At 36.3% G+C, this 27,516-nt stretch overlaps 1 long non-coding RNA gene across 1 annotated transcript in view; it reads right to left on the bottom strand.

The window, feature by feature from the left end:
• Positions 1–1,134: 1,134 nt before the first annotated feature.
• The window catches only part of LOC105464211 (uncharacterized), a 66,713-nt gene continuing 40,331 nt past the window's right edge, over positions 1,135–27,516 (bottom strand). Inside the window, exon 3 of the long non-coding RNA XR_011621160.1 lies at positions 1,135–1,203. This is a non-coding gene — a long non-coding RNA (uncharacterized lncRNA). The remainder of the gene's footprint in view (positions 1,204–27,516) is intronic.

The following is a 27,516-nucleotide window of genomic DNA, read 5'->3' as shown; positions in this document are numbered from 1 at the left end:
TTTGTATCTGCAACTTGATCCTAGTGCATATGCAGTATCATAAATGCTTTTGACAGTAAAGATCTTTTATATTCAAGCTATAGTTACAACTCAAGGTAGCTTAAGAGTAGGGATTATAAAATACCAATGTCTAATATTTTATATATTTGGGTTTTTTATTTAATTCCATTTCTAAAATGAATAAAAGAAATGATTTTTTTGTTTTATATGAGTATGTATTTCTTGAACTCAACTTTGTTTTATCCCAAATACTAAAGAGAGCTCCTAGCATTTCAGGGAAGTGTAGAGATAGGGTTACAGTACACACATACTACCACTTTCCCCTAAATTCTTTGCAGGTATTAAAACTTCAACTTAGAGCTTTTCTATTTAGTCCAAACTCAGGGTTATACTATTTTCCAATGTAATACTCTAGGCCAAGGGTCCCCAACCTCCGGGTCATGGACCTTACTAGTCAGTAGCCTGTTGGGAACCAGGCTGCACAGCAGGAGGTCAGTGGTAGGCGATCAAGCATTACCAACTGAGCTCTGCCTCCTGTTGAGAGGTGAAGCCAGCTGGGCTTCCTGGGTCGAGAGGGGACTTGGATAACTTTTCTGTCTAGCTAAAGGATTGTAAATTCACCAATCAACACTCTGTAACAACGCAGCAATCAGCACTCTGTGTCCAGTGAAAGGATTGTAAATGCACCAATCAGCACTCTGTAAAATGGACCAATCAACAGGATGTGAGCAGGGTCAGATAAGGGAATAAAAGCTGGCCACCCCCAGCCAGCAGCAGCAACCCACTGGGGTCCCCTTCCCTGCTGTGGAAGCTTTGTTCTTTTGGTCTTCACAATAAATCTTGCTGCTGCTGACTCGTTGGGTCTTCACTATGTTTATGAGCTGTAACACTCATTGCGAGGGTCTGCAGCTTCACTCCTGAAGTCAGCGAGACTAGGAACCCACCTGGAGGAAAATACAACTCCAGCCCTGCCACCTTTAAGAGCTGTAACACTCACTGCGAAGGTCCGCGGCTTCACTCCTGAAATCAGTGAGACCATGAACCCACGGGAAGGAAGAAACTCCGGACACATCTGAATATCTGAATTAACAAACTCCAGACACACCATCCCTAAGAGCTATAACACTTACCGTGAGGGTTCGCGGCTTCATTCTTGAAGTCAGCGAGACCAAGAACCCACCGGAAGGATCCAATTCCGTACACCTGTCAGATCAGTGGCAGAATTAGATTCTCATAGGACTGTGAACCCTATTGTGAACTGCACATGCGAGGGATCTAGGTCATGTGCTCCTTATGAGAATCTAACCAATGCCTGATGATCTGAGATGGAAGAGTTTCATCCTGAAACCATTTCCCCCTCCATCCCTAGGAAAATTGTCTTCCATTAAACCGGTGCTTTGTGCCAGAAGGTTGGGGACCACTACTCCAGATAGGCACTCCCAATAAATAAGTGTTGGTAAACAATACGGAACATGTTTGTTTTCCTGGGTTCAAAGACATGCAGACATGCATTGTGTAATGAAAACACACACACATACACACACACACATCTATATACTCTTATTCTTACCAACCACAAATAAGCTCTACTATACTTGAGCCAAATTATAACTAACTAACCTATACTCCAGTTAAATTATTCAAAGATTGTACTCAAATTAACTAAACTACTTAAATCAAGCAAAATAAATCTACATTTATTTCATTATCATCATACTGTGCTTTTGAAACTAATATTGTATTTTGGATTTTTATTCAGATGAAGCTATTTATTTATTATATGAGCCTGTCGTGCCTTATTTACGTACTTTATTTCTGTTTGCTAATAACTTCTAGCAGAGAGAAACACACTTATCCTTGCAACAAACATTTATAGAGTGCCTATTATGTATTAGGCCTTATGCTAGAAAAGGAAGTTTTCCAAAGGACAAGTTAGCTCTGAAGAAACAAGATTTAGATTGCAGATTGTAGTTAGCCAGTTTGGTTTTTGTTACTATCCTATTCATGTATTTATCCATGCTTTACATTTTATAAATATTAAGCAGTGAAAACTCTATTTATTATATTTCTATATATTACTATTTTATACTAATTTGCAGGCAAATTTATTCATGAAATGAGAAAATTAAAAAGGTGATTCATGGGTGAACATGCAGAGTTTCAAGAAGTTATGTTAAATATTTTAACTGATCTATCATCGGCTTACTTTCCTCAAATTTAAATGGTATTTAAATGGGTGTGATGGCTTAGAATCCACACTGGTATTGATTTCAATGAACTCCATTTGAAGCAGGGTCTCAAGATGTGACACGATTAAGTCAGGCATCTGGTACTCATTGGCTTATTCTGCTTGGAGTTACTTCCTTGCCAACAGGTTGAAAGGAATATGGAAAAGATTCTGGGCTTAGAAAGAGAAGACTACGCATAGCTTTTAACAGAGATAGGGCTCCAGCGCAGTAGCGTGAGGCTGAAAATTGGGCCCCAGAATCAATGAGTAGAGTCAACTGATGAAGAACTGAAGGAAGTCATACCTCTATAGTAGAGATACGAAACTGATTTTCTGTGTCCAAAGTGTCCAACCAAGTCCTATGGCAGATAAAAAGCAACAGGACAATTTCCAGCTCCTACTCATTTGGGAAGTTTCTTCTCCCAATGCTTCTCCTGCCCTAGTTGATTGGCTTCTGTCCTAGGTGATTGTGCTAGCATGTCCAGGAGAAATAAAGTGTGAACTCCATTGTAGAAGATGGGGAATAATAAGGCTTTTTAGAAGAGAGAAATACAAATTGAGATACTTAATATTTTAAATACATTTGCTGCTTTTTTCTATCCTTTAGCACTCTTCATTGGTTCTCAGTTGCCTTCCAAAACAGTAATAAAATGGTATTCCCTCTTACATTTTGCATATTTAAACATATATTTTGTTTCACTTTATGATTACATTTCAATACATTGTTCAATTTGTGTCTAGTCTATTTTCCTTCAAGTTGTTTTCATTTCTTGGCGTGGCCAAGAATAACCTACGATATACTCAAGAAAATACTCCATTTCCCTAATTCAATACTCTTCAAAATATGCATTTATTTACCCTTATTTTATCATTTTAGACTCCACTAAGATATAAAAAATAGTTAATTTAATATTCATGTATATTCATACTTTTCCTCTAGACTGTGATATCTGCTGAATTCATTGCATGAACTTTGGAAGAATGTGGAATCAGTGTTCATCACAATCTATGTTCTGTTTGGTTTGCTCTTTGTTCTTGACAGATCTTTATGTGCGTTATGAGAATTACAATCATTAGCAGTGTGGCTATTTTATAATTTATTAAACATAATTTCTCTCTTTCAGAAATGGTTATTCTAGGAAGGAAGATAAAGTTAATATGCAAATAACTATGACAGAACATGAAGTAAGTGCCTCATAAGGTATATGAAGAGCATGTGATAGAATTTCAGAAAAGAGAGATCTGATTGAGCAGGAAGAAATTTATTTAATAGGTTACATTTTATTTGGCTCTCACAATACGGGAAAACAATTTTTTAAAATGCATGTTTGGAAATGTCCTCATTCTTATGTTTTCAGAGACAACATTGTCATATTTTGGGCCATTATTACCTAAGAGTTCATTAATATATTTAAAAACAAAATATTATGCAACCAAAGAGAGAAAAACAAATGCCTGAAAGCAACCTCTCATATAGAACAAATAATAATTTTTCTTAAAAGTTACAATATGCCAAAACACCTAATGTTTCTCTGACGTGTGTGGAACTTGAGCTACAATTTCATGGGCTCTAGGCTACCCAGAAATATCACAATGTCATATTAACAAAAGTCACAATACTCTTAAAAGTTTTACTTCACTCTTACAGAAAAGCACTGAGAGCATTTGCCTTCAACTCACTCAATAATGAAATTTCAGTAGCAATCGTCAATCTCATGATACATTTTATTTCGGGTAAAATAAAATGTTTATCATGATCTGGAATGCAAATCTAGTACTAAATTCCAGAATATAAAATCACTATAAATGTGTCCTTTGGGTTCAGTTCTGTTTAAATCATTTATCAGGTGGGGTATGTGAGGCTCACACCTATAATCCTAGCACTTTGGGAGGCCGAGGTGGACAGATTGCCTGAGCTGACGAATTTGAGACCAGCCTGGACAACATGGTGAAACCCCATCTCTACCAAAAATAGGAACATTAGCTGGGTGTGGTGGCACACGTCTGAGGTCCCAGCTACTTGGGAGGCTGAGGTGGGAGAATCACTGGATCCTGGGAGACAGAGGTGGCAGTGAGCCCAGATTGAGCCACTGCACTCCAGCCTGGGAGACAGAATGAGACTCTGTGTCAATCAATCAATCATTTATCAAAGTCCCTCCTACACGGTAACTTAGTAGTTGCTCCCATGCATTTTTACGTAGACTTTTCTAATATTTCTTTCACACAAGCACACCCTGCCCCTCAGATATATGACATTTTCTCTCCCTCTTCCTGGCACTTCTGGCTTTCTTTCCTCCAAGAACCCACAGAGTTTTTAGCTTTTTTTCTTCCTCCTCATCCTACTCCTGTGCTTGTGCTTTTCACTTCTGCACACTAATCCTTTTTCTTATCTTCTCCTCATTGAGTGGTTGCCTTTACAATTGACAGTTTATATGGTTGCTGCTCCTGTCTGCCTGAAGGGTAGCAGGTAGAGGTAAAGTTAGCTACAACCATCGACAGATTTCCTTTAATGCCAGATTGTTTTTCACATAGGTTGCATGTGTTATTCACAGGAAATGCTCTTTTTTGTTGTTTGTTTGTTTTTCTGAGACAGAGTCTTGGTCTGTCACCCAGGCTGGAATGCAGTGGTGCAATATTGGCTCACCACAACCTCTGCCTCCCGTGTTCAAGCGATTCTCCTGCCTCAGCCTTCCGAGTAGCTGGGATTACAGGTGCACGCTACTGCGCCCGACTAATTTTTGTATTTTTTTAGTAGAGATGGGGTTTCCCCGTGTTGGCCAGGCTAATCTTGAACTCCTGACTTCAGGTGATCCACCACCCCTCAGCCTCCCAAAGTGCTGAGCCACCACTTCTGGCCTCTTACTTTTTAAATACCCTCTGCTTTGTGAATTAGCTGCATAAGTGGCCAGACTCTGACTCTCCTCCTCCTTTGGAGATGACCCTTTTCAACTTCTACTATTCTCACAAATGCACATAGAATCAGGTAAAATGTCATATAGTCTTTATAGCTAGCCTGGTACATGAGATATAACAGATTTCCAACTTACAAATAGTGAATTGAGGCCCAGAGCGGTTGGAACGTCTTAAGTTGTCTCACAAGCAAGGAGCAGAGCTAACACTACAAAACACGCCCAACACTCTCTCGGCTGCCAAACACTGTCTTACCTCGCACTCACACAAAGCAAAAATGTAACTTTTACATCTTCTGTATTCTTAGAGCTTCACTGAAGCAAATATAATTTCTCAGGAAAAGAATAAAACCAAACATTTCTTTTCATGATGGCAGTGATAACCAGTAGAAGAAGAAGAAGTGAAAAAAAAAAAAAAAAAGGAAATATAGTTGAAGACCCCCTTTAGAAAGTTCCATGAACACTTTAGATTCTGTATCTGGGGGAGAATTTGATCTAAAAAGAACGTTTTGTCTTGTTTTGTGGCCTTTCTTCAAATGGTAACATATCTCTTTAATTTGTTTAATTAAGTCAGTACTCCACACTGCTTGATGTTTAATGCAAACTGACATGCTATTTTAACCATAGCGCCACACTCACTGTGTAAAGATCACCTAGGGAATTTCTTAATTATAAAGATTCCTGAACATACCTCTAGAAGTTTTACTTTAATAGGTTAAGGGCAGGGTCCAGGAATCTGTATTTTTAAGTGCTTTCCCTGTGATTCTGATGGACAGCCCATGAGAGAAGTATTAATATCCACTATGTATAATCAACAATTCAATAAAAACATGGATTTCATAAGAAGATAATTTGTTAAATGTCTAGACAATCATCATTTCTTGATTTCCCCATAGGCTACTTTTTATCACTTTTCTAAATTATACTTTTTCTTATTATTTATCAGAGAGTTACTTTAGAAGGAGAGGACAGGATTGGAAATGTGTATTAATGTCATCTATTCACTTATCAAATCCATAGTAAATATTCATGTGGAGTCAATTGCAGGAGTGGGGAGGGGGAAAGACTTAAAATCTAATGAAAGTTAATCAAAGAGAAGAACTTCCTTCAGGCTGGCCATGCATGTCTGTGGTTTGTCTGTCATTTATAATGCTGCAGCCTCTGGTTCATAGTCAAGCTGTAATTCTGCCAGTTAATGTATCCAATTAACCCCACTAATGAGCTAATCAGCAGTGTAAAATCTGTGTAAAATCACTGAGGGTGTATGATGAATGGGAAATGCACTGAACTCTCCTAATATAAAAAGTGCTTTACTGCACTTGTTAAAGTGGCACTGTCTTATCCCTCTCTAAAGGGTAATTTATCACCAGGGTCCGTAACAGTGCCATGCCCTGATAAGGCAGAGGTGGCAATAAACCCATCAGAAAATGATTACTCAGGAATGTGGAACAATTACGACGTCTCCGTGTATCAGAGTCACAGCCTGGAGAGCAAATGTGCTTTTTTGTTGATTCAGGGTTCAAACAAAGAACCGGCAGTAAACTTGAAGGTGATCCATAACTTGTAAACGGATGGTATTTTATATGCATGTATATTCATTCAAAATCCTCTGAAGCAAGTGTTTCTAGTATACCAAGCTCCATAATACTGTTCTATTGTAAATGAAGATAGTGATTCATTCCAGAAACTCCTTATTGTAAGGATAGGGCAATACAAAGTTGGTTGCCCTGTAGGAGCTATCAATTTTCTCTAAACATCAATCTTCTCTTATGGAAATGCTTTATCAGCAAATTCATAGTCCTTTTGCCTTGCTCATGTACGAAGGTAACATTCTAGAAAGGCTCACTCTCACCTGAGAAATTCAGGCTTTCCTTGTGGCATAGGATTCAGAGATATCCTTTTCAGGATAGATCACAAAACAAATCCCAGCACCTGTTCTCTCTCCTAGTATCCTTTTACGGCACAGTCCTTGGATATTTTATCTTTTGAATCAGTTGGAAATCAACGATCAGCTTCCAGGAAAAAAAAAATGTGGCATACCATGTTCATTTCTGGATAATTCTCTACCCTGTTTGCTACTGTAGGTAACGTAAATCCTTATCAGTATTTTCATGTTTCTATATCTGGTCACTTTTCTCAAAATTGTGGTCCTCAAAGCAGGCATTCCCCCACTTTTTTACCTTAAAATATCTCTTTACCTTTCTTTAACTATAGTTGGTCATCTTGCCTCTAACAGAAGACATGGCCCACCTTCTTTCTGAGGCTAATTCTCCCTCTCATGTTGATAGTCTTATCCATGCTCTATTGGTTATACTTTTACATGTTCAATCTCACCTTTTACCCCATTTTCCTTATTTTCATCTAAAAAATAGGCTCAGGCATCACTGTTATTCAGGGTGGAAAGATATTTCAGGGTGGAAAATATTTTTCTTCTACTCTGAATTTCCCTTTAGTTACTATACTTGTTCTTGATATTACTTAAAAATGTACTTTTTGCTTACTGTCTCCTCTTTGCCAATGCATATACTAACTTAACCTAATAATCTTATCTCTCATTTTTACCTATTAGTAAAAATAAAACTGCTTTCTCAAAGGTCATTAACCTCTCAAATATCAAACCCAGTGGTTTTGTGATAGTGATGATCACAGTCAACCTCTTTGAAAAAAATATCACACACTTAAGTACATTTGCTTCCCCCAAATTATCATGCCCCCACTTTCTATGACAACTGCATTTTTGTGCTCCTTACATCTCTGATTACTTTTCTTAAAATTACTTTCTGCAGGCTTTAGTCTGCTGTTCTTTTTATGTATATATTTTACAATATGATTCAATGTACACATTTAAAAATATTCCTACCATGCCTATACACACAACTAGAACACAGTTCTTGCCCAATAGTTTGAGTATATCCTCGATAGTCCAAAGTATGAAACTGCAGTTCTGAACTCTTTTGTGAATTCCAGGTCTGAATTTCTAAAATCCACCAGCTATTGTTGATATCTCAAGCATAATATTTGCAAAATTTAGCTTGTTAAATCATACTACTCAATCAGCATGTCCTTTTTGGGTTATAAAGAATTTCCACTAAAATTAACTTAGATTAAAGAGGAATTTATTGGACATATCCTTGTGTGTGACTAGACTAACCATAGTTAAGTGTCTGTATCTTTGTTCTTCCACCTTATTTGTGTCAGTTTTATGAAGTCCAATAAAATCCATTCACTCCATAGGGTAAGGAAGGTCATTGCTAGTAACTCCTGATTGTCATTGTCCTAGTCTGCTCAGGCTGTTGTAACAAAATATTACAGATTGGGTGGCTTAAACAGCAGAAATTTGTTCCTCACAGTTCTGGAGCCTGGGAATTTCAAGACTAGGGTGCCAACTGATTTGGTTCCCAGTGAGGGTCTCCTACCTTGTTTGCAGACAGCTGGCATCTTGCTGTTATTCTCACATGATGGAGAGAGAAAAATATATACATCTCTCTTGTGTCTCTTCTTATCCAGGCACTAATCCTATTCACGAAGTCTCTACCCTCATAATCTAGTAACCTATCAGAGGCCCCAGCTTCAAGTAATATTACATGGGGGATTAGGGCTTCCACATATAAATTTGCAGGGGAGGAGGAGGACAAATACTTAGTCCAAAGGATTCAAACTTGGGTTTCAAATTTTGAAGTTTTGACTGGATCTTTTTTTCCTAGTTCCAGTTTGCAAAATCAGAGAGAATTCCTCTAATTAGCTAACTTTAGGCCATTTGAGAGACACCTGAGTATTGTAAGCTCATCTAAGTGAAGTGAGGCTGATCTCAGAGGTGGTGGCATTGTTCTAATCCAGGCATGCACTTCAACTGACACCCATTACTACCTACATTTTGTTTCTGAACTATGACATCAATCAAATCACAAAAGCTAAACATTGTAGCATTATTTTTAGCACTTTTCTTTTCCTCTAAAGCCAATCACCAAACTTTAGTAATTCTATTTCTACATCGTCTTACTTGTATTTCCATTTTCCTCCCTTTCCGATGTCAATGCGGTAGTTCAAACCCGACATCATCTCTCTCCTAGATTATTGCTACATTAATTTCCAACTTGAATCTCAAACATTTTTAGAGCACTCTTTCTAGCCAAGTCAAAGATGATGATTGCTCTCAGCATACATGCAGACTATAATTTCTCTCTTCCCTCCATTTACAGCCATTTTTAAAACTATTTCTTTTAGTATAGAAGGTTATAACACAACGTTATAATCAAATCTTATAGGAAAGTTGCCAGTTAATACTTTCTGTCTTGAATTTCTCCACTTTCTTCTCTCTGGAAACTGGCAGAGGTTTTCACCTACACCAACCAATTAAACCAACCCTTCCAAATCACTAAAGACATCCATCTTGCTAAATTGGCTATCAGTTATCTGTTTCCTTTTTACTCAAACCTTAGCAGCACTTGATACAGATACTCATATTTCATTCTTGTATTACTTTCTTCTTGTTTTTCACTTTCCACCCCCTTCTGATTTATTTCTTATTTTATAGATGTTTTATTTTCATTGTTCATTGCTAGATCTGTATCTTTTCTCAAACTCCAAATGTTGATATTCCCCAGGCTTCAGTCCTTAGGCTTCATTTTTTACCTTATATTGGCTTTCTCCATAGGTTACCTGTGCAACATTCTCTGCCCTCTGTACATATAGACTTATCATTGATTACATTAACATACTGTGACCCTCTTGCGTATCTATCATTTCTTTAATACTTCCATATTTCTTCAATACATCCTATGCCCACAGAATTGACATTGATCAAGTCCTTACCCGTTCTCTGCCTCAGATATCAACACTGTTATCTCTAAGACTCAACTCAGTGCTCCCTATCCCACAAAATCTTTCCTGAGAATCCCTCCCACATCAACTGGAATAAATTATTCTAGGTTTTTCCTCTGTGTGTAATTTGTGCTTCTTTTAACCACTTATTTCTTATTCTCTTGTATTTTGCTATCAAATGTTTGACTGCCCCCCAGATTGTCATTGGATAAAATAATGCTATGATCAGTCTCTGGCACACCATCCAGGCACTCTTAAAGCTAACCTATCTATAAATGTATAAATTCAATTCCACCAGAAAACCTAGAATTTTGATCCCTATCTAGTTGAGTCTATATGACTTGTCTCCTCTCAGGAAATTGTATCCATCTTTCCAAAGTCTGGTTTGCCTCCCAGAACTAGTTTGATTAAATTGTTATTCTCAGTCACAAGTTAGTAGGCAATAAATTTGTAATGTTTAAATACTACACTTACTAATTCCATTAATTTTATTTAACTTGAATTGTTGTTGTTATTGATTTATTTGAAACTAAAAAGGTATCCATTTGGTTTTACATAAATCCCTCTAGCCTTATTGAAATGAGAAAAAATAATTATAGATATTATCTTACTGAAGTTCACAGATCAGTACAGGAAAGAGTTAAAAGTCTGTAATACATTTACTTTTTGACTCTTTACCCATCTCTTCATCAGTTTCCTCCTCCCCTTTACTCCTCCCTTTCTCGCCCTGGCAGAATGTCTCCCACCCCACTAGGAGTCCTGTAAATATTTGTTGAATTGCTTATAACTTTTGCAGAAGTTAGTGGTTTTGCCGTGAAAATGCTGGGAGGCAGGGAAGGTTAATTGAACATAAGTCTCAAGGTGTCTGTGTTATTTCTCTCTTCAGTACTAGCTGGCAAAAGGCATTTTTCTTTTTTTCCCAATGCCTCTTACAACCAGCCACAGGGGGCCTTGCAAAGCTTAGGGCAAAGTCAAATAACCCAGTCAACCCATTCTAGGGAGGGAGGCTCTGCTATGTGCTTGGAAAGAGATCACAAAGTTGGAAGAAAGAAGAAAACTCAAACACAGTGATATAATTGTAGTACTTGATAGTAAGAACACACATCTGTTACTTTACAGGATCAGATTATTTACAGCATGTGTAAAATACATAGGTTTTCTAACAGACTTACTGAAATTTGACAATACTGAAAACAAAATAAGTCAAAAACATGGCAGTGGGAAGGTGTCTTTACATTTTTCTCTGTATAAAACATTTTACAAATATAACCAATAGCTGATATTAAAAATCCAATTAAGAAAATGGTTCAGAGTAAAAAAACTACAAACTCTGCTGCCTAGTTAGCTAAAATGATGTTACAGAGTAGTACCTTAGCTTTCTAGTCAGACATAATATTCATGGCTGGTCATTCTGTTATGTTAACTCAAAATTAATTTTTATATTTAAAAAGTTATGTCAGGTTTATATTTTTAAAAGATGAATAATCACTTCAATTTAAAAAAAATATTATGCTCCATAATTGCTTACATGCTCAGTTTCTCTGTGGTTACCTTGACTATGGTAGGAGCAGAGAAAAATTGTTGAAAGACTTTTTATATCTAGATCATGAAGTGGAAGAAAGCTTCTGGTTATAGTCATATTTAGAGTTAATGCAATGCTTTAGAATTAGGTAAACTTTAGATGCTAAGGGTTCACATCACTGACACTATGCCTGATCATCTCTGACTTACCCAATCCAAATTCCCAGAAAGAGGTTTGTTTTTTTTTTTTTTTTTTTCTCATTCTACTCATGCAGGAAAACATTAACTCATCAAAACATGTATTCTGTTCTCCCACTCAATCACAGTGATCCTGCTCAAGAAATCCTTACATTTATATAACTAAAACCACTTCGTCTAAGATGTCCTTTTCAAGAACTCTATGGTAAAATATTACCAATAAGTAAAAAAGTTAATACTTTAACTTGCATTCCTCCAGCTAATAAAGCTTCTACATATTTAAGAAATTTTGCAGTTATTTTTGTGAAATATCACTTTGTTGGAATTTATCTAATACTTTCTTCATAATTAAATTCATAATAGATATTTTTGTCAAAATCACAGCATAATTAATGTTGTATCCTTCTCTGTATAGCACATCAAAAAGCATATGGCATGCAATTTTTCAATTTCTGGCAATGAAAAAATTCATCACTTAGTTAAGTTGGTATGTTCTAGATTTCTCCATCAAAAAGATACCTTTACCTCTTTGAAATGAAAAACAATTAGTGGGACAGTCCTTTGAACTACGTGAGCATCCTTTCTCCTACTAAAGTTTATCCCGTTTTCTTTTCTAAAAAAAAAATTGTAGAATAGTTTTATATTTACAGAAAACTTTCCAAGATAGTACAGAGTTCTTTCACTTATCACAATCAGTTTGCTTTGATATTAATGTCTTGCATTAGATGATACATTTTGATAATTAATAATTGACTATTGACACTAAATATAGTCCATACATTGGTTGGTTTATTTAGTTTTTATCTAATGTTCTTTTTCTGAGTTGTTGTTTTTTTGAGACAGAGTTCCGCTCTGTTCATCAGCCTGGAGTGCAATGACATGATCTCAGCTCACTGCCATCTCCGCCTCCCAGGTTCAAGCAATTCTCCTGTCTCAGTGTCTCGAGCAGCTGGGATTAAAGGTGTGCACCACCAGGCCCGGCTAATTTTTGTATTTTCAGTAGAGATGGAGTATCATCATGTTGGCCAGGCTGGTCTCGAACTCCTGACCTCAGGTGATCTGCCTGCCTCGGCCTCCCAGAGTGGTCGAATTACAGGCGTGAGCCACCGCGTCAGCCCTAACATTCTTTTTCTGATCCATGATCTCATCCAGTATACCATGTTATATTACTCATCATGTCTCCTTAGATGCCCCTATATGGTGACAGTTTCTCAGATTTTCCTTGTGTTTAATTACCTGGATAGTTTTAAGGGGTACTAATCAGGTATTTTGTAGAATGTTCATCAGTTTTGTTTTGGTTAATGTTTTGTCATGACTAGACCTGGTTTTAGCTTTTGAGAAAGAAGACCACAGAGGTAAAGTACCAGTTACATTTTATTATGCCAAGAGTCCATGTTATTAACATGACTTTTCACCATGGATGTTAACCTTGATCACATGGCTAGGACAGGGTTTGTCCGGTTTCTCAACTGTAAAATTACTCCTTTCTCCTCTTTCTATATGCTAGTCTTTGGAAGAAAGTCACTACACAAAAGCCACTTCCTGAAGGAAGGTATATCTATATAAATTATCTTTATTTCTTCTAGATGGAGATTTGTCTATCCTTCCCTTTACATGTATTTATTCAGTCATATATTTATTATCAGTATGAACTCATAGATACTGATTTTTTTACTTTAGGTAAGAGCCCAGTTCTATGTTATTTATTTTTTCGCTCAAATTGTTCCAGCTTTGTCACTAAGAGCTATTTCAGTTGGCTCCTGTACTTCTTTGATATATTTCATTCTTTTCTATAATTTCAACTTCTATTTTATATTCTTGGAGAACTGTGAATGTTTATTACATAGGTATATTGAATGATGTTGAGTTTGGGTTATGATTGATCCTATCATGCAGGTACTAAGCATAGTACCTGATGGGTAGTTTTTCAACCCTTGCCCTCCTCTTTCCCTCCCTCTTCTAGTAGTCCCTAGTATCAATTGTTGCCAACTATAGCCATGAGTACCCAATATTTAGCTCCCACATATAAGTGGGAACATGAGGCATTTGATTTCCATTCTTGTGTTAATTTGCTTAAGACAATAGCCTCCAGCTGCATCCATGTTGCTGCAAAGTCATGATTTTATTCTTTTTTATGGCTGCATAGTATTCCATAGTGTACATGTACCACATTTTCTTTATCCAGTCCACCATTGATAGGTACCTAGATTGATTCCATGTCTTTGTTATTATGAGTAGTGCTGCAATGAATATACTAAGGCATGTGTCTTTTTGGTGGAGTAATTTATTTTATTTTTATTATATACCTAGTAGTAATGAGATTGCTGAGTCAAATGGTAGTACTGTTTTACGTTATCTGAGAAATTGCCAAACTGCTTTCCATAGTGGTTGAACTAATTTACATTCCCACTAACAACATATAAGCATTCATTTTTTTCCACAGCCTCTCCAGCATTTTTTTTTTTTGACTTTTTAATAATAGCCACTCTGTCAAGGAGATGGTATCTCCTTGCTGTTTTTATTTGCATCCCTCTGATGATAAGTGATGTTGAATATTTTGTCATATGTTTATTGACCACTTGTTTGTCTCATTTTGAGAAGTATCTGTTCATGTCTTTTGTCCACTTTTTAATGAAGTTATTCGGTATTTGTTTGTTTAATTATTTAGATTCCATGTAGTTTCTGGATATTAGACCTTTGTCAGAGGTATAGTTTGAGAATATTTTCTCCCATTCTGTAGGTTTTCTGTTTACTCCAATGATAGTTTCTTTTGATGTGCTGAAGTCTTTTAATTTAATTAGGTCCCACTTGTCGATTTTTGCTTTTGTTGCAATTGCTTTAGAGAAATTTGTCATAAATTCTTTCCTAAGGCTGATGTCATTGGTTTGTTTTTTAAGCACTTCCTTACAATCTGGTATTATTAGATGCTTTAGTCTCATCCTACATATTTGCTACCTTAGACTTTTTCCAAGGAGCCCTATTTTTTTCTGTTAGAAACTAAGATCATACTAGGTTTTCAGTATGCTCATTGCTACTGGGGTATTATTACTTCTAAGCTTTTTTAGAGGACACAACTTGGAATTTTTTTTCTATTATACCCTGTGTATACATACATATTTATAAGTATTTCTATATCTATCCATTTTTAATCATTATTAAATTAAACATGAGTTTATACTGATGTCTCCAACTTAAGTTGGTATTAAAAGGTTCATTCAACTACTGCTCCTTCGATTGTAAGGGAAAAGAAGGCTTCCAGTATCTACAGTTTGTTTATGTGTTTGTTCAGTCCAAGTGTGTATATACAGTGGTTTCAGAATTATGAACTCATAGACCTATGAGAAACAACTAGAGTACAGTACTTACGCGGAATTCATATTTTCTTCAGTGTTACTGTCTCCACTTATCTCCAGCGCCACTTGGGTGAGCAATAGTTCACCCTAATTCCTTCAGTGATATCACACATTTGTAATACAATTAGATTATTTTACCACAATTTGTATTCTATCCTGGGATCCCTTGACCTCCCAAGTTACATTTGCATACATTGAATTTTACTTTTTGGATTTAAAGTTCTATATGTTTGACTAACTCAGTATCACACAAGAGTTTTACACTCCTAAAATACAATCTCTTGTGCTTCACTTATACAATGCTCCCTAAAATCCTGGAAACCACTGATATGTGTTTTGCCTCTTCTAAAATGTCATATAATGGAATGATATGATATATAACCTTTTCACACAAGCTTCTTTCACTTAGCAATATAAATGGAAAATTTATTAATATCTTTGTGTTCATTCTTTTTATTACTGAATTTAATTCCATTGTATTGATGTATAACAGGGCATTTTATCCATTCATCTTCTGAAACACATCTTAGCCACTTTCATCTTTTGTAGATAACTGCTGTAAATATTCAAAAGCAAAATTTTGGTTGACATAAGTTTTCAAACCAGATAGATAAATACCTAAAGGTGCCCTTGCTAGGTTGTATCAGTCTATGTTTAGTTTTATATGAAACTGCCAAATTGTCTCCCAAAGTGACTATACCAGTTTGCATTCCCACTAGCAAAGGCAAGATTTCTTCTTGCTCCACATCCTTGTCAGAAATCAGGACTTTCTTAAGAACCTTTTCCATGAATGTATCAATTTTAACGTATTATATTATTGCTATTATATCATTAATTTTGATGCTCACATTTCCCAGATTTATCTAGTCAGAGCCCATTTAAGTTCATCCTCTTGCTTTTGACACATATTTCGTATTGACAAGTTTCTAAACAGACAACCAAATGAACTAAACAGCAACAATAAGAACACAGAGGAAAAAGGTGAGAATCCAGAGTTGCTATGCTGTCTAAAATGTCTAGTTTTCAACAAAAATTATTGAGACATGAAAGGAAACCTAAAAGTGTGACTACTACTTGGGATTAAAAAAGGCACTATCTATCTATAAAGAAGCCTAGATATTGGATTCAAGGAAAAAGACTTCAAAGTAGCTGTTATAACTATATTCAAAGAAGTAAAGAAAACAATGTTTAAATAATTTAATTGTGATGACAATAACTCAGAAAATAGAGAATCTCGGTAAATATACATGAATACATGAATAAAGAACCAAATAGAAATTTCAGAGTTGAGAAGTACAATAAATGAAAGAGAAAATTTACCAGATAGGCTTGAGCCTGACAGAAAAAAAATGAATCAATAAGCTTGAAATTGCTCAATGAAAATTATTCAATCTTAAAAATAGGGAGAGGCCGGGCATGGTGGCTCATGCCTGTAATCACAGCACTGTGGGAGGCCAAGGTGGGTGAATCACTTGAACCCAGGAGTTCAAGAGCAGTCCGGGCACCTTAGCAAGACCTAATCTCAAAACAAACCAAAAAAAAAAAAAATAAGAAAAAGAAAAAGAAAATTAGGTCTCGCACCTTAGCGAGATCTAATCTCAAAATAAACCAAAAAAAAAAAAAAAAAAAAAAAGAAAAAAGAAAAAGAAAAAAAGAAAAAGAAAAAGAAAAAACAAACAAAAGAAAAAGAAAAAAAAGAACAGGGAGAAAAAATTTATGAAAAATAACAATTCAGAGATTTGTAAGAAAATATCAAGCATATCAACATGGATGTAATGTAACTGCCAGATAGAAAAAAGGAGGGGCAGAAAAATATTAGAAGAAATAAGGCTCAAAAATGTCCCATATTTGATGTAAATATTAATTTACAGATCCAAGAAGCTCAACAATTCCTACACAGGATAAACACAAAGATATCTAAACCTAGATATACCAAAGTCAAATTGCTTAAAAACAAAGAGAAATTCCTCAGAACAGTAAGAGAGAAACAACTCAACATGCAGAGTAATAGCCATGCAATTAATAAATTACTTATAATTTGAAATAAGGAAGGCCAGAAGACAGTGGGATTTACACATTTCCTGCAGCCTATTTTATAGATTCCTAAGCCAGAAGTTTCATTGCTTCTACAAAAGTATATTACACTTCTTAATGCCTTTCCTTATATCTTTGGTAATCAGTTAAGGATCTTTTTTTCTCTCTTTCTTTCTACCTATCTCTATCTATCAGAAAAAAATATATTATTCAACATGCTGATATACTTTTTATCTTCAAGTGTTTAACTTTGTGTTTCAATAATTTTTATTCACTTCAATCAATTATAGCATTTTTTTTATTGTTAGAGGAAACCTGGATATAGTTAAATATTAGTGTACTCTCTTGAGACCAAATAATGATTGTTCCATTTGCCAATAACTGCAGAGGGAAAGTGCATTTTTAAAAAATGTTGAGTTCTAAAGCATAGAGCATATATATACATTGATTTTGGGTGACCAATATTTGAACTTTTGTGATTTTGAGGTTATCTTGTTCTATGTGGAGAAAATTTCTTGAGACAGAGTCCATCCTACCAAAACAGCACAGCAAAACAGGTGACTTAATCCTTCACACTGTCTCAAATACCTAAGCATCCCTTTGAGCTATTTTACCTCTTGAACACTAGTCTTAATATTATTTTTAGTCTAATTAACACATAAACAATATTTGGGGCTGCATTTTTTTGTAATTAAATGTAATTTTTTGGCAACTCAACCCTTTGAGAAGGCCTGGAAAAATGTTAACTTGTGTAACTAATGTAAAACTAGTGACTAATTTTCCTGTTAGTCACTAGTTTTTAGTGAGTGGGTGTCTTGAGTCAAGGTTTCAGCATTCAGCAGGACTATTAGCTGGCGGCTATTTCTATGATCCTCTGATACCCTTTAACCCATCCCAGCCTACAGTTTTCAGGCACTTCTTCTTGTACTCTTCTACCCACATCTCAAACCACAAAACTCCTGTTTAAGGCGGACTAAGGCATGAATCAGAGCACGGAGTAGAGTCAATACCCCTCTATTTTATTTGGTACCCAGAACTCCCCTCTGCTCTCTCAAAGCAGTCAGAAAATCTTTTCAGGCTACCATGACTTCACAAGAAGCTAGAGATGAGGAAGCCTGGATTTAGTTTTGCAATTTTTATCTTTTAATAACAGTACATTTGAACAGTAAGTACATTTTGAAAGCCTAAGAATCAAACAAGCTAACATTATGGTGATGATTTTTGAAGCATGGATTTTAGCCTACATGGCAATTTAATTGCTAGTTAGAAGCAAATCCTGTCCTGTAGCAATAAGGTTAGTCAGTATTTCTTAAAATTCAGTACTGAGCTATTGATTCATGGCTGCTATGATATGAGAGCTTGCTGAAATAGCAAAGGTTTCCAGATAAGTTAATTCTGAACAATAAAATTGTTCAAAGGAAAAAGCTGTTAAGATAACAAATACGTTTAAGTCAAACCAAACCAGACTATTAGGAACTTGGAAGTCTGTAAACTTGATTAATAGTGGCTGTGTTGTTTATATTTGAAAAGTAGGGGCCGGGCGCGGTGGCTCAAGCCTGTAATCCCAGCACTTTGGGAGGCCGAGGCGGGCGGATCACAAGGTCAGGAGATCGAGACCACAGTGAAACCCCGTCTCTACTAAAAATACAAAAAATTAGCCAGGCGCGGTGGCGGGCGCCTGTAGTCCCAGCTACTCAGGAGGCTGAGGCAGGAGAATGGCGGGAACCCGGGAGGCGGAGCTTGCAGTGAGCCGAGATCGCGCCACTGCACTCCAGCCTGGGCAACAGCGTGAGACTCCGTCTCAAAAAAAAAAAAAAAAAAAAAAAAAAAAAAAAAAAAAAAAAAAGAAAAGAAAAGTAGGAAAGCAATGCTTTTAAAATGATTTCTTTACTGCTGTTTCCAAAAACAGTTCAGCTACTTGTTGCAATAAATCCACTGGAAATAATTTTCTGAACAAGAAAATATAATCTCATACATATTAAGCCATAAAGTCTTGACAATAATAAAGGATATATGAAATTAGTATAGACTACATTTATTCAGGCCCAAAATCTTTTGTGTGCCATTTCCTCTCCCTGTGGCTTTGTGAACATGTCTATCCAACACTGACATTTCTTACAAGTCTCAGGAAGAGAATAAGTTATTAAATCGGTAAAAATTGCCCTAAATGCCTCAAACTCCTTAAATATATGCCAGTTTTCCTCCATATCTCATACCTACTCAGTATTTATTGTTTTCTTTCTGATGTTCAAAATCTGTTAAATCTTTATTTTCTTAATTTTTTTGTACCAAGTTCATAAAGAAGATATACTACAGTGTTTTCCTTCCTCATAGTACTTGCATTTTCACCATTAAATATATTTAAAGTGATAAGTGTGATGCTCACCAGAGGTCCTGAATTTGAAAGAAATTTTCCACGTTAATGTTTTTCAATTCAGTGATGTGAGAAAAACAAAATTTCTAGGATACTTGTATGACAATGTATGTGGGTAAGAAGGAGAAGAGATTATCCAGATGTAAATATGACTCCTTGGACAATTATGACACAGTTGTTCCACTCCCCACTTCATGACTGAAAAACACTCACCTATCAATCAAGTCAACTAAAATCAGCACCACCACTCTTCATTCTGTTGCCAGTCACCTCCGCTTTCACCTACTCTCAGATTCTATCCCATATCATGAGGAACCTTTGTCAGATGAAGCCCAATAACTAGCATAGGATATGAAGTTGTGTCAAATAACAGGTATTAGAAAATAAGGAACATGCTTCCTTATTTGATACAATTTATTTCCTTAGGACAATTCTGGTTGGGCTGAGAGTTGATTTCTTTCCTTTGAGACATAGTCTATAGTAGTGCTTCTCAACCTTCAATGTACATTAGAATCATGTTGAGAGCTTTAAAAACATCAATGTTTGGCCTCAACCCAACGATCTTCATTTAATTGATTTAGGAAGAAGCCTGGACATTGATTGTTTTTAAAGTTTCCAGAGTTATTCTAATATGCAGCTGAAGTCTAGAATGTTAAGGCCCCCACAAAAGCCATAGTGCCAACAATGTGTTATTTTATTATAGTTTAAAAAGCAGTGCATATTTATTTTGGTGTATTCTTAAAAGTTTATTCACATTTAATCTTCTTTCATTTTCAAAATGTAATATACGAAGGTAGTCTGACATATTACAGAAAGTGTAAAGGGCTAATTGACTAAATGAGGTCCTATAGGTAGTTCATGCCAGATAGCGAAATCCAACTATGCTGTGCTATGTTGTGTTATAAATGGCTAGCCCAGGATTCTTTCTAAAAGAATGTATTTTCCTAAAGAGACTTCTGTTGAATTCTGATCCTATAAGAAGTCATGTGAAAGGGTATATTGATCAAATCAGCTGGGAAAATTCTTTAGAACATACCTTAATTTTGAATATTTTTAATAAGGTTGATTTTTTTTTTTTTTTTTTTTAAAGACAGAGTTCTCTCACCCAGGCTGGGATGCAGTGGTGAAATCATAGCTCACTATAACCTCAAACTCCTGCCCTCAAGCAATCCTCCACCTCAGCCTTCCAAAGTATTAGAATTATAGGTGCATGTCACTGCACCAGGTCTGAACTGATTATTTAAAACTACTCTTTGAAGTCCTCTAGTGAAATAAATCATTTGGAGTGGTTAATCCTGCATTTTCCTAACTCATTTGACTATAAAATATGTTTCGTAATAACACATAGTCATATTTAGCAAATCTTAATCGAAACACATGTTGAAAATGACTGTCCTGTATCACACTGTTCTACTTCACATATACAATAAATCACATTAAATAATCTTTATAAAATGTTATGAATTAATGATATTTCCTAAAATTCAGAATGCTAGAGAATGTCTTACTCTCTTACCATCTATAATAAAATAGTGTAAGTTCCAAAAAAATACTCTAAAATGTTTTTTAACTTATGTAAATGGCTGCAAATCTATTGAATATTTTGTGTTTAAAAATTTACTTAAAGTGTGATCATAATAGAACAAATATAAATTGGACTTTTTGTATTAGATGAGTTCACAAATATTTATGTTTCTATCTATATATTACTGATGGCAGTGGCAGGCCATTAGGAGCAGCCACTGTGTAGATGCCAGCTGCCACAGGGGAGGCACTTCCAGGGCTGCGCACTCCATGCATGCTCCACTGAGTCAGCAGGAAGTGGGAACAGGTAGGAGCACCGCTTTTTTCTGAGTTGGCAGGGAGGGAGCCCTGCCTCCTGGGAGCAGCTGCAGCTGCCCAACCATACATCACTGCATTCCCAGGGGGCTTGGGAATCCCTCCCTGCCCCTAGGGGCTAGGAAGTGCTGCTCTGGCTACCTGGCTTCTTCCTGCTCCCTGTGCCTGCTTTGATTTTGCAAAGTTGAGGTTGAGCCTGGGCACTGTCATGATCTGGCTGGATGTGCACACACTCAGGGCAGCACTGACACACCAGCCCCATGCCACTTAGGCCCCCTCCAGACTTTGGGCACTGATGAGCACAGGACGGAGGCCAAGAATGTGCTGAGGCCAACTTGGCAGGGACCTAAAGGCACCCCTCACCATGAACAACAACATGACTGATGGCAGCAGGAGGCAGACAGGCTCCTGGATGGAAAGGGGTAGGTCCCCAGTGAAGCCCCACCTTCAAGCCAGGACAGCCTGAAGCATGGGAACTTGGCTGTCAGTTCTAGGTGAAGTCCACAGCCTAAACATTTGGGGATTTTTACAGGCCCACCCGTGGCCACCAAAGGACCAATCAGCATTCACTTCCTCTCTTCTGAAGTACATAAACCTCCTGGAATCAGCCATCCTCGCAGAGACATCAGGACTACCAGCTGTGGGAAGGAGCTACCCAGTTTGGGTCTCCTCCATTCATAGGGATGACCTGCCTGCAGGAAGGAGCTACCCACTCTGGATCTCCTGTCCACTGAGACCTGGACACTCATTGGGATGACCTGCCTGTGGAAAGGAGCTACCCACTCTGGGTCTCCTGAGAGTTGGTCTGTCACTCAATGAAGCTCCTCTCTGTCTTGCTCACCTTCCAGGTGTCTGTGTACTTCATTCTTCCTGCATGTGGGACAGGAATTTGGGAACTGCCGAATGGTGAGACTGAAAGAGCTGTAATACAAGCAGGGCTGAAACGCCCCCGCTCACCAGATTGTGGGTGACATGAAGGAGAGAAGAGCTGCAGCCCTTTGGGGAACCCAGACCTGGGGGCCCCCTGAGCCCTGCCTGTGGCAACCTCTTTGGGGCTCTGTGGTTCCTGGTGTCTCCAAACTTCTAGGCTCCACTGCATTCAACTCGTTCAGACACAGGTGCCCACAGTGGAAGCCATGTGCAGTACCTATGGTACAGTGCAACCTCACACAGAGCCAGCACCTGTGCGAGCACCTGGAGCTGCCCTCCCTGCTACAGCAGCCAGCATGCTTGACTGTGCACAGTTGTCAGACCCTGTGCTTGCTCGCCCACACATCCTTCACTGCTTTGCACTTGTCTTGCCCTTGGCAGGTGTGGGATCTGGGGTGGTAGTGCAAGCCAAGTGCAGCCTGCCAGGCTGAGTGGATTGAACGAGCCCAGTGGCCATGAGAAATAGGCAGAAAGTGCTACAGCCACAGAGGTTTCTGGCTGGCTAAGTGACACCCCAAGGATCCCGTGACATTACTATGTAAACATTAATTTATTTTACCAATTTCTGTTAAGTACTGTTAAAGTTTAAGTACATTTTTGGCATTTCAGTGTTTTCTACTACATTCACCTTTAAAACATTACTATGTAGCTTCAACTGAGCATTCGGTTCAAAAGAATCATATAACTAGAAAGCTAGATGTCGTGCCTTTTCTTTTTGTCCTGAAAGCATTCTGAATAGTGATGCACATATTGTCCTTTGCTTAATAGAAGACCCTATTGATTCATATTTGCTAAATCATACATTTACTTGGAGACTGTTATTGTAATGTGTGTTCTATAGATGGTTACTTAAATGTGCATGCACACACACACATACACACAAACACATACATACAGAATGTTTACCTTTCATTAACCACTTATGTTTATTGGATATATAATGAATTTAACTGCATATTCTGTAGCTTTAAAGTCTGTCTTTTAGATTTACATTTTTGGTTTTGTTCTCATTTGTTAAGACATTGGCTTATGTCATTATTCATGGCCAAATGTATGTATGTATTGATTTTCTATTTTAAGGGTAATTTCCATTTTAAAGTCATCACCAAATAATTTTTCTTTATTATACTATGTGCTTCTTGGTGTTTCCCTCTGACATTAACTTAATTCAATGATTTTTTTCATAATAGGGTAATAATAATAGAGAAATCACGGTTAATCATAAGGGAATGCCTTCTGAAGGAACACTGAAATCCTCCTCCTATGGGTTATCTGATATTGGCTATACATAATTTTCATAGGTTCATTTTCAAAACACTTAGCAATTGGCTGTTTTGCTTTATTCATACTATAATAACTGTTTATAATAGATGGGAAATCTCATGTTTTAAATATGAGTTTATTTTAGCAGATTTCTATTCATATAAACAACAAACAACCAGCAATCATTAGAAAATGACAGAAATTTTGTGAAGAAATAATGCAGGAAGTAAATGGATAAATAATATTTCTAAGCTATTGGGAATTCTTGTCATGTTATCCCCTATTTTTAGGAACCTAAAATAAGCTCACTGAAACGAAACAATAAGATACAATGTCATGTTTCTTTCCCTTGGACATTTTCAACAGCAGGAGGTATCCAATGATTGTCAGATGGCTTTTGTCACTGATGAATACCAAAGAAGTAAAGAATTATAATTTAAACTAAGTTTGGTTTCTAGAAACCTAGTCTAAAAATTCTGAAACCACCCATTTTCTTTTGCGATACCTCTAACCTCAGTACCTTCCTCAGTTGCCTCTACTTTTCTTTTCAGATCTGGCAAATGCAATGGTACTGACTTTAGAACCTCTTCATTGGCAGGCTCAACTAAGTATTTTCATTGATTTTTTTGTATTTGGCCTACAATTTAGTACCTTTAAAAGTTACCCAAACTCTTCAAAGCATAAAACATTATCCCCATTAATGAGGCAAATTAATGGTTTATTTTGCCTTTATTTGCTTCAACTTTTACCCTGAAAATATTAATTAGATATCTCATCTGTTAAACAAAGAAAAAAATTATAATGACAAAATGTGGTCTTCCATTCATTTAAGACTTCAGGATATAAACTTACATGACAATAGAAACAAGAAGGCTTTTTGTTGAAAGGGAAGGTAGCTTAGTATTCTAAAATTGAAACTTCCAATATCTATTTGCCACTGAAAATGGTGATTTTAACTTTCTAAGAGGAAGTTCTTTCCTTTGTAAAATGATGTAGTTGAATTTGATGATTACTGAGGATTTATTTCTAAAAGGCATATCAACTCAGCATTCAATATAAAATATGCATTTAAAATACATTACAAAATTAGTTTCTATTTAGAATTTAGAACTAAAGAATTCAAATAAGATGCTACTTATCAGAAAGCTACAATTAATGTATAATTGCATTTCTAAAATATCTTAAGCCAGACATAAAGTAATTTTGTCCTAGAATAACTATGTTTACTTGATGCTCATGTATTTGAAGAGTAAAGCTAGTGTGCAGCAATACTTCCTGAACACATACAACCTACCATAATTGAACCAAGAATAAATAGAAAATCTAACAGACCAATAACAAGTAATGAGGTTGAATTCGTAATTAAAAGTCTTCATACTTAAAGTCAGAGACTGAATGACTTCATTGTCAAATGCTACCAAATCTCTAAAGCAGAATTAATACTAATTCTTTTCAAACTATTCCAAAAAGTTGAAGAAGAGAAAATTCTTTCTAACATCCTATGGGGTCAGTATAACCCTGGTACCTAACTCAGATAGAGACACAACAGGAAAAGGAAACTACAGGTCAATGTCTCTGATGAACCTAGAAGCAAAAATTTTCAACAAAATACTAGCAAACAGAATCCAACAATACACCTAAAAGGTAATACACTATGATCAAATGGGATTCACCCTAGTAATGCAAGGATGGTTTAACATATGCAAATAAATAAACATCATACATCACATCAATAGGATGAAGGACCAAAACCATATGATCATCTCAATAGATGCTGAAAAACCTTTTGCTAAAATTTAATATCCTGTCATGATGAAAACTCATAATAAATTAGGTATAGAAAAAAATGTGCCTCAATAATAAAGGCCATATATGACAAACCCACAGCTAACATCTTTCTGAATGGGGCAAACCTAAAAATATTTCCTGTAAGAACTGGAGCAAGACAAGAATGTCCACTCTCACCACTCTTATTCAACAAAGTACTAGAAATCCTAGCCAGACTTTCAATGAGGCAAGGCAAAGAAATGAAAGGCATACAAATAGAAAAGGGGGAACTCAAATCATCCCTATTTGCAGATTACAGGATCTCATATAAAGAAAAACTTAAAACTCAGCCAACAAACTCTTAGAACTGATATATAAAAATTCAGTAAAGTTGTAGTATACAAAATTAATATGTAAACATTAATAGTGCTTCTACACAAGAATAATGAACTAGCTGAAAAAGAAATCAAGATGATAATCTCATTTATAATAGCTAAAACCAAAAATTAAATACTTAGAAATGAATTTAACCAAGGGGTGAAAAATACCTCTACAAGGAAAACTACAAAGTCTAGATGAAAGAAATTGAGGAAAATGCAACCAAATGAAAAGACATCCTATGCTCATCTATCATAATACTTAATATTGTTAAAATAGCAATACTACTCAAAGCATTCTGCAGATTTCATGCAATCTGTATCAAAATACCAATGACATTCTTCAGAGAAATAGGAAAAATCCTAAAATTAATAAAACTACGAAAGAACCTGAAAACCCATAGCAATCTTGAGGGAAACAACAACAACAACAACAAAAAACAAAACTAGAATTATCAAACTGTCAGGCCTCAAAATGTACTGCAAACTATTGTAACTACAACAGTATGTTACTGGCATGAAAATAGGCACATAGACCATTGGAACAGAATAGATAACCCAGAAATTAATCATCATATCTATAGCCAACTGATTTTTGACAATAGTGCCAAGAATACTGTTTGAAGAAAGAGCAGTCTCATCAATAAATGATGCTGGGAAAACTGAATACTAATATGCAAAAGAATGAAACTAGACACCCACCTCTCACACTATACAAAAAACAACTCAAAAGTGATCAAAGACCTAAATGTAAGACCCCCAAAAATGAAACTACTGAAAGAAAACATAGGGGAAATGTTTTAGTACATTGGTCTGGGGATAGATTTTATGAATAAGACCTCAAAAGTACAGGCAACAAAAGCAAAAGTAATGAAATGGTATTATATTTAACTAGAAATCTCTGCACAGCAAAGGAAACAAGCAACAGAGTGATAATAAATCCTATAGAGTGGAAGAGAATATTTGCAAACCTCTCACCCCAAATGGGATCAATGTCCAGACTATACAAGGAATACAAACATCTGGACAGCAAAAAATAATAATAATAATAATCCAATCTTAAAATGGGCAAATTATCCATCTGAACAGACATTTCTCAAATGAAGGCATATAAATGGGCAACAAATAAATGAAAAAATACTCATTCTGGAAACAGTGACTCATTCCTGTAATCTTTGCAGGGTAGGAGGCTGAGGCAGATGGATTGCCTGAGCTCAAGAATTCAAGATCAGTCTGGGCAACATGGTGAAACCATGTCTCTACAAAAAATACAAAAATTAGCCCAGAGTGATGGCGTGCTCCTGCAGTCCCAGCTATCTGGGTCACTGAAGCTGGAGGATCACTTGAGCTGGGGAGGTCGAGGCTGCAGTGAGATGAGATTGTGCCACTGTACTCCAGCCTAAGTGGCAGAGAAAGACTGTCTCAGAAACAAAAAAAACCCTCAACATTGCTAATCATCAGGAAAATCTAAACCACAATGAAGTCTTCTCTCACTTTAGTTAAGATGGTTATTATGAAAAAGACAAAAAGCAAATGCTGGCAATGATGCGATGAAAAGGAAACACACACCATTGGTGGGAATGGAAACTAGTACAGCCACTATGGAGTTTCCTCAAAAAACTACAAATAGAACAACCATATAATCCAGCAATGTGGTCACTGAGAATGTATCCAAAGGAAAGGAAATCATTCTATCAAAGAGAAATCTACACCCCCCATGTTTATTGAAGCACTAGTCACAACAACCAAGATATGGGATCAGCCAAGGTGTCCAACAACAGATGAATGGATAAAGAAAATTTGATATATATATGCAATTGAAAAGGAAAACAAATGACATTCGGTCATTCTGGGCAACATGGATAGAACTGGAGGACATTATGTTAAGTGAAATAAGTTAGGA

The sequence above is a fragment of the Macaca nemestrina genome, chromosome 3 (genome assembly GCF_043159975.1).
Source record: "Macaca nemestrina isolate mMacNem1 chromosome 3, mMacNem.hap1, whole genome shotgun sequence".
Classification (NCBI taxonomy): Eukaryota; Metazoa; Chordata; class Mammalia; order Primates; family Cercopithecidae; genus Macaca; species Macaca nemestrina.
The sequence above is the reverse complement of the archived record's forward strand: the minus strand, read 5'-3'. Positions and strand labels throughout refer to the sequence as shown.